Raw genomic sequence first — 11,825 nt, forward strand, 5'->3', positions numbered from 1 at the left:
GAAGGGAGGGCAGGGACAAGGGGAAAAATGAGAATCAAGACCTATTATGTAAAGGTACAGAATCCCAATGATGAATGTGACTGTATTGTATACCTAGATTGTACCAATAAACTCAATAAAAAGAAAAAAAAAAACTTCTGATTCAGGCTTCTGTTCCTTTGAAGAAGCTCCTATCTTCACCTTGGATGTCATCTCCTACCTCCCAGTGCAGACAGTATGGCTTCCAGTGAAGATCCTTCAGCCTCTCAGTGGCTAGACTCTTAAGCCTTCCATCATAGACCCTTCAGACCTCTGATACAGATCTCCTCAAGGCACTGAGGGCTCTTACTCTCCTTAGACCCCAGAGCTCTCACAAGACTTACTATACACCTCCCTCTCTCCCCTTCGTGCCTGCGCAGATCTCTTTAGTGCAGAAGGCTGAGCTTGGAGGAAGTGGCTCTGGGTGTTCCGTGTCCCAGGACCTCAGCACCCATACTACTTTTTGCTGGCTCTTCTCTGCCACTTTCCAGGTCACTCTACCATCAAAATGCCTCGAATGATGATCAAAGGGGGCATGTAGAGGAACACTGAGAATGAAACTCTGAAAATAGCGGTCATGAAATATGGACAAATCAGTGGTCCCAGATTGCCTCACTGCTGCACTGGAAATCAGCAAAGCAGTGCAAAGCCAGATGGTATGAATGGCTGCATCCAAGCATTAAGAAGACAGGATGGTACAGAGAAGCAGAAGAAAAACTCATCAGCCTGGCCAAGTGGAGGCTATGCAGTGGGCAATCATTTCACTACTCATTGGAAGAACATCAGCCCAGTGCTTGGAGGGCTATGACTTTCTCTTGGACACAGATGTGTAGAGAGATATGGAAGAGAAAAGCACAGATGATCCAGGCAGGCTTTGACCTGGAGAAAGTGATCCAAATCCAGAGAACAGACCAGCATGACCTGACCCAATCGATATGGGCCAAGAGGAACTGGAGATGCTGTCTGAAGCTAGAGCCCAAGGCAAGAAGGCCAAGCAGAAAGCCAGAGAGAAAAGGCTGGAAAAAGCCCAGTATCTTGCTGCCCTCCAGAAACAAAGAGAACTGAGAGTGGCTGGCATAGAAACTTTAAAGACAAGGAAGAGAAGAGAGGACTAGAGTATAATGCTGAAAGCCTATCAGAAAAGAAGCCTGCCCTTGGCTTTTATGACACAGCTGAGGAAAACTACCAGGCCCTAGATGTAGATTTCAAGAAATTAAGACAGCAGAACCTTGATGGAGAGCTAAGATGTGAAAAAGAAAGAAGAAAGAGAAAAAAGGACAAATGGCATTTGAAACAAAAATGGGCATCTGATTTACCATCAGTTCTTCCCCAAAGTGGGGGTGTTCTGTGTTGACAGCCAAGAGGAGCAAACTGGTGCATCTCACTCCTCAGATTTCTGATGCCCAACCCCAGGGAGTGGTGAAAGAGGGCTGAGCAAGGGAATGGCCCGGCAGACTGCTGAGGAGTCTGGCATCTCTAACTCTGCTACCAAGCCTCTCCTGCGTGAATACAAAATCACTGACACCATGGGCACTGCCTTCCCAGGACAGACTCCTGCAGGAAGCCCAGCACCTCTGGGTCTCTACCAACATGGACACCCCATTGAAAGGAGGACTCAACACCCCATGGTGTGACAGTGACTTCTCAGGCACAACTTCATAGAAGCAAGTTCTGCACACAGGAAAAGAGAGAGTTCTCTCTAGCACATTTCAGGACTCCTTCACAGGCAGCAAAAGGGCTGGCTCCCCAGGGAGGAGAACACCCTGAAGCACTTGTGACCAGGGGCACAACTCTGCTTAGAGATGTTCAACATCAAACTCCAGGACAGGGTGGCAGACTACCATGACCCCTCCCCTGAAGCAGATGCCAGGAGAATCACCTGAATGTTGCCATTTAGACTTGAAGGGCCTTCCCACTCCAAAGAAAGATTCTGAAATGGTACTACCTGAAAATGCTGAGGAGGGGGTGGAAGAACGTGAAGAGGCTGACTCTTACATCAAAGATGCTCAGGTAGAGGCGCAAAAGCAGCCCATATGGGCGGGAGAGTGGGGGAAGAAAAGAAGAGGAAGGCACAAAGCTGTCCCGAGAGATCTTCTGAGACCATATGAGGTCCACGAAACGATTCTAAGATTGTCACGTGGGGCACCACCTCGAACAGATTTACAGAAGAATTCATCAAGACAGAAATGATCACCATGCTTCGTTGTGACTTTCTATATCACCCCTACCAGCCACCTGGAAATAAGAAAGGAGAAACTGTACGATCTGCCACCAGGAACTCAGAGCACATCACCCACCTGGGACCAAATCCTTAGGAAGTGTTCTCCAGAGAAGAGCTAGAAAAGGCCTGGGACCTTGTGGTGCAGGAGATGGAAGTGGTCACGCAAGAAATGAACCATGCAGAACTCTCTAGTGAGGCCTATGGCCAGGTGTGGGAAGAATGCTACAGCCAACTTTTGTATCTCCCTGGGCAGAGCTGCTACACAAGGGCCAACCTAGCTAGCACAAAGGACAGAACTGAGCCTCTTGCAAAGACACTGGAGACAAACAGGGCCCACATGAGAACAGAAGCCAAGAGGGCTGAGAAGATGGAAAAGAAGATGAAGATCTTGCTGGGAAGTTATAATCCCATTCCCTGGGGCTCAAGAAGCAGCTGAATGACCTGTGGGACCAAACTGACCAGGTGCACTTGGGGCTGTGCTCCTGGGAAGAACTCAAGAAACAAGAAGACTGTGCCAGTGCACAGAAGCTGGAGTGTCTACAGGAAGAAGTGCAGAAAGACAGCACGAGAGAGAAAAGGAGCTTCAGCAGAGATACATTCATTTACTGCTGGAGAAGAGACCTCAGAATCAAATTTCTCAATCACAGTCTCAGGCTGTCCTGTCCTGGGGCCAAATGACGGCTGGCCTTCCCGCTCCAGGGAATGACAAAAGGACCCACTCTCCGTGGTTTTTGATTGCTCATTTTAAATGCTCTCAGTCTTTCGTGTCCTGATCCCTTGTGAAAGACATCTTACTCCAAAGGACTGATGTGGGTATTCATTGTTCAGAAGATCATCCTTTCACCAATGTCAAATTTGAAAGCCTTTTTTTTTTTCAGTTTTGGTCTTTCATGTAAAAAGCCTGACTCTAAAGCACTGCCTGTGAGTAAACCTTTGAATAAAAGCAAAATAGAAAGGATTTTAAAATATAAAAACATAGCAGAACTAAAACAACAACAACAAAAAAACCCTTCTGATTCAATAGATGGTGGGGACAGATAGGAATGTGAATCAACATAGTCAGGGTGGGGTGGTTGCTGAAAACGGGACTGAAAATATTTGTTGAAGAAAAAAGAAGAATGCAAGTAAAATAGTCAAAAAAGATGAATTTCAAGGACTCTTTTAAAACAGTATGTGTAGATGAACAAGATCTCAGAAAAGAAACAACCTGAAAAAGGGCAGAAATCAAAGATGCTAGAGTTTGAAAGTGCAAGGTCCTGAGTTTGATCCCCAATACTGGGAAGGGGGAAAAAAGATGGCAGAGAGAAGGGAAAATTCTTAGAGTAAGGTCTTGAAAGCCAGAGATGTGAGGAAGAAGATGGGCTCACTTGTAGAAAAGAAAAAAATCCTTCTACTTCTAAGGGTGGTAGAATAGAAATAAAAAATGGTAGTCAAGATATATTTGAGGTGCAAAGGTCACCTGAAAAAATTCAGGTGTGATGACCACTGTCTTTAAGGCAAAGTAGAAGTCAAGTTCAACTGCTGGGACCTGGGAAGAAAATCTAGATAGAAAATAAGATTTGGGGACTTGAGAAATGGAGAAAAAGAGAGGAGGAACTGAAGAACTCTTAGGAGGACATTGTTAGCTCTTAGCACAAAGCCTGGGGAGAGCTTAGTATAATACACATCAGTTACCTGATTGGGTAGTTATTTTATCAGTCAATTTTATGAGAAAAGGAGTAATTTTTTAAATTAGATGTTTTCAGTAAAGGACTAGAGATGAAAACAGATCAGATATATAGAAGATTAATTTCCTCATTATTTCTGTTGAAGACTCTTCCTTTCTTAAAGAAATGAGGGCCTCTGCCATATGACTCATCTGTGATTTCAACTTCAACTGTAGAGATAGTGCCGATGTCCTCTGGCAACATCTCACATCAAATATTCTCTTGACTAGTTTTATGTTTCAAATCTTTCCCCAAAGCTATAGGAAGAACCAAGTTCAAGTACAGAGGAGTTCAGATCCCCAGGGGCAATTCTCTACCAATGGGGTATAGAAGTCAGTGAAGACACAGTGCCCCTCCTGCCCTTTGGGGAATAGTTCTGAAGTTCTGCAGAGGGACACCCACAGTGTAGACCTGCTCAACAATGCAGCCTTTGTTACTTCTTTGTCCTTCCTTGTGACTGTTAATCCTGATAATTTCAACTTCACTGGACCAGGAAATGCCTAGCAGATTAGAAAAGCACACTCCGGGCTGTGTCTAAGTGGGTCATGAAGGTGTAGCCTTGGATATTATATAGAATCCCTTGTCCGTTCTTCTCTGGCCACTGTTCCCCTGCTGTGCTTCTGAGCCATTATGAAGTGAGTAGCTTTGCTCCACCTTGCATTTCCACAACGATATTTCTGTCTTGGAGCCAACCAACCATGGACTGAATCTCCTTAAATTAAATCTCTCCTCCTTTAAGTCGTGGTGTCAGGTACCATATCCCAGAGACAGGAAAGCTAATACATTCCCTGTCTCATTCTCCTCTTTCTCTAGTTTTGCTTTCTGGGATCAGCTGCTTAATAAATGACCCACACTCAAGTACTTCTCTCAGGCACTACCTTGGGAGGAACCAAGACCTTCACTACTCCCTATACTATAAGCCTCAGGAGGGCTGTGTTGGACTTGACGATACATGACCTAGGTCCTCCCTTGGGACTGAATGACATATCCCTCAACTGCTGAACATACTGGTTTTGGCACTCATTACCCTACAGGGATTGTGTCAGCTAAAGAGAGTTATTTCATTCCAGGTTATCTGCCCCTACCCAAGAACTCATTAGCATGAACCTCTAATCCCCAAACTGGAACTATCCTAAAAGCTCATCCACTATGGACTCCCTGGAGGGTTAACTGAGGCTCCCACTGAGACTGCATTTCAGTTCAATGTCCCGTTTTGCCAGTCCTGCTTTTGTCTTTCCATAACAGGTACTGATTCAACGGTTTCCTAATATACCTGCTGCATGTTAGTCTCTATTTTAGTCTTCTTCACAGTACAATTTATCTGGAATATAGCCCAGTGCATTCTCAGTGTCTAGACAGTGATTGGTTCAGAAACACTCAATATATACTGAACTGATTAATTGATTGATTGATTGATTGACTGATTGAGGTGGGGGAGCTATGAAAACTTCACTAGTCTCTTCTGTGATATCAAGCCAAGAGAAGTCTTTTTTCCACTTATCAGCATCTTTCTATCCTTTTGAAATCTTGACACATAACTACTAAAGGCTTGCTGATAGACAAAGTTTCCAATGGCCTGAATATGAGTTTAAAATGTCAAAGTTCACCTCTTGTGGTCTTTTCACTTTCCTCCCAGCAACAAACTCAAGGCTACAAAAGCAAAATTCAACCTATTCCATGAACATCTCAAGCCAGGAGAAATCAACTGTGTTGCACTTGACCTCCTGCTCATGATTCAGATGGTGTTTAGAAGAGAGTCCAGGAGATAAAAGGCAATTGCAAAATATACCTGGGGCTGAAAGCAGTACTGAGCTGTAAATAAACCATTTTCCCTCAACCTAGGTCTCTCAATGTATGATTAATTGTCCCAGGTTGGGAAATGACTGTTTTGGTTCCTGCCTATTGGGAAGGATTTGGCTCCCCCTGCCCTCTGGCCCAGTAGCAGAGATCTGGCAGACTAATGATGGGACTCAGCAGCCTGACCTTTGCAGCAACATCTGCTTGGGATGAAGTCACAGCAGGTCAGCAAGGTGGAAACAGCAGCCAACAGCTATGTCCAAACCCTGAAGAATTTCCTGGCTTTGGGTAATGAATACCCAATGCTTAGCGTCTTATTTTAGAAAGCATCCTTCTGCATAAGCATCAGATTTTCTAAATTCCTCTTCTAAAAATGTATCCAAATGATGAATTAACTGCAAGGATGCTCATCAAAGCACTTTTAAAATAACAGCAGAAGACTAGAAACAACCTAAATGTCCACCTGAAGGGGATTTGTAATATAAATTACAGTCTAACACGCCCAAAAATAGGGTCATTAAAAAGATCCTATACTGTGCAATTGTACTTATTGGCAAATACTGATGTGTCCCTGATGTTACATGAAAAAGACACTGTGTTCATGGGAAGAAGAAGAGAAAAAAAGAAGGGGGAAATGGAGAATGACAAGGAAAGACCTGGAATTTCAAATTTTTCTGATGAATAATAGCTGGAGTCCTCCCAGAGCCCCACAAGGAAGATGCTGATCTCAGGGGAATTTCTTCAAGGGCCCATATTTTTAAAGGGGTCAGCAAGACCACAAGGAACAAAGGAAACAAGCATGATGTAGTAAATTTAGAAGCAAGATCTTCTGCTTTCTATTCTAAGATCTGTCACCAAGAGCTTTCTAACCTCAACCCATATCCCCAGCAACTAGGGAGGTGGCCTGGGTGATCACTAAGATCTGTTCCACGTTTGACAATTCTGCCTAAAGAATGATTCTTAGACTTTCTCTAGTTGATCCTAGATCTCCAATATGCCTCTTTGCAGTCCTTCGTTGGCCTTACTGGCATTCTTTAAAAATGCTTAACTCTCTTAAGGGTAGGGTGTAGTAGGTGAGCACATCCCCAGTCTGAGGACAAGCCCCTGATTTGGAGAACAGGTCTAGGCAGCCATATTGATTCACATGATACTACCTTCCATAACTGATTGGATCAAGGAAGGACACATGACTCAAAAAAAATCAAATCTCTCTCTCTCTCTCCTCTCTCCCCCTCTCCCCTCTCTCTCCCCCTCCTTCTACAATAAAGTATCAGGCAACATAGAGCAAGGCTGAAAGCTATGTTGAATCATCAGTAGACAGACAACTCCACTCAAGAAAGTAATGGATCCAGGCACAGTGGCACACACCTATAATCTGAGTACTCTGAGAGGCTGAAGCAAGAGGATCACATGTTGGAATCCAGTCTTGGAAAATTAGCAACTTAGTGAGATCCTGTTTCAAAAAAAATTGTTTTAAGGGGCTATGAATGTAGCTCAGTGCAAAGCCCTGGGATCAATCCCCAATACTAGAAGGTAGAGGGAGAGATTGCAAAGAAAAGAGAACATGTGCACCCCTGGAAATAGAAGGATCTGCCAAGCATACTCTGCCAAGAATATTAAAGGGGATGTTATTTACCCCTTACATGAAAATTATGGTGGTAATAATCATTACCATTTAACAACAGTGGGGAAACTGAAGCTCAGAGAAGCCAAGCCAAGTTAACCTTGGACTTCTAACACTTGGCACAAGGTAACTCCTTGTGGTAGGGATGGGAGGGATGACCTGTGAACTGTAGGGTATTTGGCACCATTTCTGCCCGTAAACATGAGATGCTACTCCACTCACCCCAGTTATGACAACCAAAAATATCTTCAGACATTACCGAATGTCCCTGGGGCCACACATAGTATGGGATAGATTTTGGTCTCAGAGTATGAATCAGGACCACTGATTAGGTGATTACCTGTGGTCACACAGCTGGAAATGATGTGGCCAGAGTTCCAATTTGTCTACCTATGGTAGACAAATCTTTTCATCACTGTACTGTCTGCCTCTGACTTTAAATTGTTTTTTATGATACTGGGAGATATCATGATATAAGATTAAATGGCAAAACATCACCCCAAATTGAATGATCTCATCAAGGTACAAGTCATAAAAGAGAGACACCCTAAAACACTGACCATTAATTTGGTCTGGCCAGTGGAATTTCAAGTGACTGCCCTTCTTAGTATTTTTTATGTATTTTTCCAACATTTCCAAAATGAGCATCTGTGATTTTGTAATTAATAAATATTAAAAATGATCATAAGCTCCACTTACCCAAACAAATAAACAAAGTACCTTAGAAAAAGGCATGGTGACTTTTGATTTCAGTGTATTTTGATTATATTTGTTCATTCAATTGATGATTTTCCAAACCCCATGAACATTCACAAAGCAGGACCCCATACTTGCAAGAGCCAGAACTGTCTGCTGTGTTTCCTAATAAGCCTGGTTCTATGTTCTAGCGAGGAGCAGTCGCTCTTTTCCCTTGGTCTCCTTTCAAATGGAGAACCATGCACATCAAACAGGCAATTTAATTGTCCCAGAAGAAATTTAAGAAGCAGTGGGGAAGTTTGTCTCTATTTTCAGGGAAGAAAATTGCACTTCCAATGAACAAGCCACCCAGATGAAATTAAACATGGTGCAAAACTCCCCTCTCCTTCCACACATGCCCATACACCCATAAAGACACAGACGTCCCAAACCAGCAAAGGTGAATTTGGAGACTAACTTTGCAAAAGAAGCCATTTGTGAGCTTAAGGTCAGGATGACTTTCCACCTCACTCTGCCTGTGGTCTCTTCTAAAGGTAAAACAGCATACACATTTGGACTTTCTCCAAAGCCCTTATCTACCGCACACATTCTACCTGTGTAAACTTGAGCTGGTGAAGTAACCTTTAGGGACTAGTTCCCTAATTGTCACTACGTGAACACAACAGTCTCTACCCACAGGGCTGTCTACATTGTCAAATGAGATAAAGGAAACAGTGACACACAGTGGCTGACACATGGTGTCCCTCCATGAGGAGTTGCTACCTTGATGGTCTAGTCATTAGACAGGGACATTGGCAACTTGTAGTGTCAGTAGATTCTTGTTCCAGAGAGATGTCTGAATTTCTTCTTGCTGGTATAACAAATTACTACAAACTCTGTGGCTTTAAAAAAGTCCTCAAATTTGAGACTGGGGTATACCACAGTGGTAGAGCACTTGCCTAGCATATGAGAGGTCCTGGACTCAATCTCCACTGCTGGAAATAAACCTCAAATTTATTATCTTCCAGTTCTACATTTCTGGAGGTCATGCATCCAAAATGAATCATACAGGGCTAAAATCAAAGTATCAGCAGAGCTATGTTCCTTCTGGAGATGCTGGGAAGAATCTATTTTCTTGCCTCTTCCATCTTCTACAGACTTCCCACATTCCTTCTCTAGTGACCGCCTTCCATCTCTTCGCCGTCTTCTCAACCAGCAGAGTCCTCTTCCCCCCGCACTCCCTCCCTCACTCTCCACATCTTCTCACCTAGCCCTCCCATGAGGACCCTTGAGATTACAATGGGCCTATCCAGATCATCTATTATAATCCTCCCAGCTCAAGATCCTTAATTTTGTCTTATCGACAAAGTCCCTTTTGCCATGTAAGGTAAGATATGCACAAGTTTCAAGGGTTACAATGTGGACCTCTTGGGGGCAGGGCATCGTTCTACCTACCACAAGAGCTAAGAAAGGAGACCATCTTTAACATCCAATAGCCATAGCCAGTCATTATACAGGTAAGACCTGGCATATTTGAGGCCTTAAAGTCATTTTAGCTGGTTCAGTATTTGAGAATTCACCATATGCCAGGCTCACCAGACAACCCCCAGGTACTGCTAAAAAGGATGGTGACATTTAAGAATCCTCCCAAGGCCACTAAGCACTTCTATCTACTTTACATATTAGGTTGTATCTTTTTAAAAAAAGATTCCACTACATTACAACTTTTCCAAAAAGCTCTAATCAGCCAAATGCTCTCATTTTAATGACGAACTTGGGGCCAGGGAGATTCTGATTCACCAAAAGAGAGGAAGATCAACCTAAAAGAAAGTGTCATTCTCTTATAGCTGATGACTACCGAGTCCCTGAGTTATGCTGGTCAGTCACTGGGCAATCACTCCAGCAGGAGTAGCACATGTTAATCAAGGGCATGAAATCCAGGTGCCCACATAAATTCAAGTCCTAACCAGGCACTTGCTGGACAATATACTTCTACATCTGTTGAGAGATCAGATTAAATGAGATAATGCACAGAAAGTTCTTAGCACAACACATGCTCAAAGAGGCTGCATCACTAACTGGAATTATTATTATTGTACATTTCTTATCTCTCAAGCTGCAATGTAAATTCTTTGAAAGTAAAGCCTGATGTGAGCTATCTTTGTGATACGAGGTGTCTTTCTTTACCTGCCTAGTTTCTGTATATCTGTCATGTCTCTCCTGAAATAATCCTTCCCAAGAGAAGATATCCCAGAATGCCTAGAAGGCACTGGGTCCTTTGTTTTATATCTCATAAGACCCCAAGTTCTCTTTGTAGCCATCATCCCAATTACTAAATAATTATTTATGCAATAATTTTTTTTACTTTTTTAAAATTGAGTTTATTGGTACATTTTAGATATACAGTAGTTACATTCCTTATTGGGATCTTGTACCTTTACATGACAGGTTTTGGTTCTCATTTTTTCCCCTTGTCCCTGCCCTCCCTTCACCCTCTCCTCCCCTCCCCATTTACAAACACTTTATTTCCATCTTTTCATTTTCTCACATTCCTTTCTTTTCCCTTATTACCTTTCCCCTACCCTTCCTGCTTTCCCTACACCTTTAGACCTTTTCTTCCCATTTCACAATGTCAGTTATCTCATTAGAATCTTATGTACTATTATAGTTTATTCACACTAGAGAGCAATAATTTGATCTCTGACTTTTATAATACACACTATAATGCAAGCTCTCCAAGGACAGCAGTTAATTGGGGCCATGTCACTAATTCTCTCTCGTGGGCTCATACATGTCACTTCTAAGCTGAAGCATTGAAAAGCTGGCATGGTAACTCCCTAGTTACCAATTCCCTATGGCAGCGTTAGACAATGTTGGGGCAGCCTGGGTCCCTGAGTGATTATATGGCGGGACGCCCTCTGTTGATCCACACAGGACGTGTAGCATGTATGAGGAAGAATAAAACTTTGTCAAGCTTCTGGGGTTTCAGTCAACGTATTACTGCAGCACAACCTCACATATCCTGACCAATACATCACTACATTTCCAGTATGCAACAGAGCTGAGCACACAGAGAGTGCTCAATAAATGTTTATTAAGTGAATGAATGGACTGGCTTCTAAAAGCCACAGGTAGAAGCCAGAGTACCTGGCATTTCTTAAAACAGTCGAGGACAGATCTTCACTACCAAACAAATAAAAAACAAAAACAAAACTCACCTAAGCCATTAGTTAGCTTCTGAAGATAAATACCAGGATGCCTGGTACTGAAGCTAGAAGTTCTGACTCTTTGACTTTGAAGCTGTTTGTAATCTGAGTCACCATGGTGTTTGTGGGGGTCACAAAAACATTCAGTGAGGCTGAGGAAAATTAGGTACTCAACAAAGTGGTAAAATGCACTACAACCAGAGCCATTAGTCACAGGGCATTATTTAGAAATTGTTCCAATTTATAATATTTACAAATCGATCTGTAGGAACTCATAAACATTGCTCATCAATATAACTAATTGGCTCTGTGAGTTTGTTTGGTTGACCGATATATTCAGGCTGGTGTCATCATGGTCTTCAAGAAAAAACAAACTTATGCATGCTGGAGTCTCTGGCTGAAGTGCTGGCACTGTTTGGGACAAGGAATTGAGCAAGGTCAACCTGATTTAAAAATAGCAGAAGAGAGGGGCCAGGGATTTGGCTCAGTGGTTGGCTGCCTGCTTGGCAAGCACAAGGACCCGAGTTCAATTCACTGGTACCAAAAAAAAAAAAAAAAAAAAAAAAAAAAAAAAAAAA

General features: G+C 42.8%; 1 protein-coding gene and 1 pseudogene across 1 annotated transcript in view; one reads left to right on the forward strand and one right to left on the reverse strand.

Annotated features, from left to right (window-relative positions):
* Srrm4 (serine/arginine repetitive matrix 4) overlaps window positions 1–11,825 on the reverse strand; it is a 607,431-nt gene that overhangs the window by 539,765 nt on the left and 55,841 nt on the right. The gene's annotated exons all lie outside the window — the stretch shown is intronic.
* Window positions 527–3,012, forward strand: LOC104848325 (annotated as a pseudogene).

Source organism: Fukomys damarensis, unplaced genomic scaffold, assembly GCF_012274545.1.
Source record: "Fukomys damarensis isolate Sample0158 unplaced genomic scaffold, DMR_v1.0_HiC HiC_scaffold_12, whole genome shotgun sequence".
In the NCBI taxonomy this organism is placed as follows: domain Eukaryota; kingdom Metazoa; phylum Chordata; class Mammalia; order Rodentia; family Bathyergidae; genus Fukomys; species Fukomys damarensis.